The 3209-nt window shown below is 35.0% G+C and overlaps 1 non-coding gene across 1 annotated transcript; it reads right to left on the bottom strand.

Annotated features, from left to right (window-relative positions):
- Positions 1–404: 404 nt before the first annotated feature.
- On the bottom strand, positions 405–478 carry TRNAS-ACU (transfer RNA serine (anticodon ACU)). The gene has a single exon. It is a non-coding gene; the product is annotated as a tRNA-Ser (tRNA).
- Between the last annotated feature and the right edge of the window lie 2731 nt (positions 479–3209).

Genomic DNA, 3209 nt, shown 5'->3' with positions numbered 1-3209 from the left:
CAACCTGTATTATTTCAGTAGACATTGAAATGAGGATGCATCTTGCTGCCTTTCCAATGAAGCAAGTTTAATTTAGTAATAGGTGAAAAACCATCCCTACAAATGTGTTAATCAGAGACTTGGCTTTGTGGACACTTTTCAGAGAACAAATTTGTTAGCATAAAAATAAAGGCAGAAAATGAAGAGCTGTTTAATCACTCAATTGGATTTTTTTTGCCAGCATATTTCTTTTTCTCTGCAACCCACTGCTAAATTGTGCTTCCTAGCTGTTTTTATAAAATCACTGAATCAAATCTAACTCTGATTACATCAGAGAAGGCCAGGTACCCTACACCATAACAAGGGGTTTGAAATTTTGACTTGTCTACTTAAAGATCACCAAAATCTGATAACAAGGTCAATTACGTCCCTGGGTGGGATTGAACCACCAACCTTTTGGGTAGTAGCCAGACACACTAACCGATTGCGCCACAGAGACACTTTGCAAAAAGTACATACTGACAAAGGCTAATAAGCATTCATCTAGAACGTTTCCTAGAAAAACTTTAAAAAGTCAATAATCTGGAGAGTTTTTGTAAGAATTTTCTTTAATCAACCAACGAAGAAACACATTGGTACTTTCCCATGATGAGTGAGTGCTTCAGGATCTCTTGCACTTACATGTGCAGCAGAGTACTGCAATGGAAGCATGCTGGGCCCATTACCCAGAGGTAGGTAGGCAGATTGAAACTATCCTCTGCTATATGCATTTTTTTTGTTAAAGTAATCCAAAACTGGGATTGATATGTTAGCTATTTTATGTTTACTTAAAGTACAATGACTTTTACCATTTTAATTTGTTTTAATAGTATATTGACAGTATAGTTTTCTTTCAAAAATCCACTTAATTTTCTTTACCCTATTATTAAAATGGTAATTGACAAAAACAAACTACATTGTCACCAGAAGAGCAATACAAAATGTACAAGTGATATATTAAAATCATCTTTCCAGCTTGAATTTCAATGATGCATTGGGGCAACGATTTTGTGAGAAACATCTTCACCCTTAAATAAAGATTTTCTTAATTCCTTACCTGTGTGCTAATTAGATATCACCTTGTTTTCACATTAAACAGACTTCCACATGAGAAAGCAGCAAGGATGCATTGGCGTTAATGTTTCCTGGTGTCAACCTGTATTATTTCAGTAGACATTGAAATGAGGATGCATCTTGCTGCCTTTCCAATGAAGCAAGTTTAATTTAGTAATAGGTTAAAAACCATCCTTACAAAGGTGTTAATCAGAGACTTGGCTTTGTGGACACTTTTCAGAGAACAAATTTGTTAGCATAAAAATAAAGCCAGAAAATTAAGAGCTGTTGAATCACTCAATTAGATTTTTTTTGCCAGCATATTTCTTTTTCTCTGCAACCCACTGCTAAATTGTGCTTCCTAGCTGTTTTTATAAAATCACTGAATCAAATCTAACTCTGATTACATCAGAGAAGGCCAGGTACCCTACACCAGAACAGGGGGTTTGAAATTTTGACTTGTCTACTTAAAGATCACCAAAATCTGATAACAAGGTCAATTACGTCCCTGGTTGGGATTGAACCACCAACCTTTTGGTTAGTAGCCGGACACACTAACCGATTGCGCCACAGAAACACTTTGCAAAAAGTACATACTGACAAAGGCTAATAAGCATACATCTAGAACGTTTCCTAGAAAAACTTTAAAAAGTCAATAATCTGGAGAGTTTTTGTAAGATGTTTCTTCCATCAACCAATGAAGAAACACATTGGTACTTTCCCATGATGAGTGAGTGCTTCAGGATCTCTTGCACTTACATGTGCAGCAGAGTACTGCAATGGAAGCATGCTGGGCCCATTACCCAGAGGTAGGCAGATTGAAACTATCCTCTGCTATATCCATTTTTTTTGTTAATTAAAGTAATCAAAACTGGGATTGATATTTTTGCTCTTTTATTTTTACTTAAAGTACAATAACTTTTACCATTTTAATTTGTTTTAATAGTATATTGACAGTATAGTTTTCTTTAAAAAATCCACTTAATTTTCTTTACCCTATTATTAAAAGGGTAATTGACAAAAACAAACTGCATTGTCACCAGAAGAGCAATACAAAATGTACAAGTGATATATTAAAATCATCTTTCCAGCTTGAATTTCAATGATGCATTGGGGCAACGATTTTGTGAGAAACATTTTCACCCTTAAATAAAGATTTTCTTAATTCCTTACCTGTGTGCTAATTAGATATCACCTTGTTTTCACATTAAACAGACTTCCACATGAGAAAGCAGCAAGGATGCATTGGCGTTAATGTTTCCTGGTGTCAACCTGTGTTATTTCAGTAGACATTGAAATGAGGATGCATCTTGCTGCCTTTCCAATGAAGCAAGTTTAATTTAGTTATAGGTGAAAAACCATCCCTACAAAGGTGTTAATCAGAGACTTGGCTTTGTGGACACTTTTTAGAGAACAAATTTGTTAGCATAAAAATAAAGGCAGAAAACGAAGAGCTGTTTAATCACTCAATTGGATTTTTCTACCAGCATATTTTTTTCTCTGCAACCCATTGCTAAATGGTGCTTCCTAGCTGTTTTTTTATAAAATCACTGAATCAAATCTAACTCTGATTACATCAGAGAAGGCCAGGTACCCTACACCATAAGAGGGGGTTTGAAATTTTGACTTGTCTACTTAAATATCACCAAAACCTGATCACAAGGTCAATTATGTCCCTGGGTGGGATTGAACCACAAACCTTTTGGTTAGTAGCCAGACACACTAACCGATTGAGCCACAGAGACACTTTGCAAAAAGTACATACTGACAAAGGCTAATAAGCATTCATCTAGAACGTTTCCTAGAAAAACTTTAAAAAGTCAATAATCTGGAGAGTTTTTGTAAGAATTTTCTTAAATCAACCAACGAAGAAACACATTGGTACTTTCCCATGATGAGTGAGTGCTTCAGGATCTCTTGCACTTACATGTGCAGCAGAGTACTGCAATGGAAGCATGCTGGGCCCATTACCCAGAGGTAGGCAGATTGAAACTATCCTCTGCTATATGCATTTTTTTTGTTAATTAAAGTAATCAAAACTGGGATTGATATTTTTGCTCTTTTATTTTTACTTAAAGTACAATAACTTTTACCATTTTAATTTGTTTTAATAGTATATTGACAGTATAGTTTTCTTT

Source organism: Pseudophryne corroboree, unplaced genomic scaffold, assembly GCF_028390025.1.
Source record: "Pseudophryne corroboree isolate aPseCor3 unplaced genomic scaffold, aPseCor3.hap2 scaffold_780, whole genome shotgun sequence".
Lineage (NCBI taxonomy): Eukaryota > Metazoa > Chordata > Amphibia > Anura > Myobatrachidae > Pseudophryne > Pseudophryne corroboree.
Note: the sequence above shows the minus strand (reverse complement) of the source record. Positions and strands in the feature narration are given on the sequence as shown.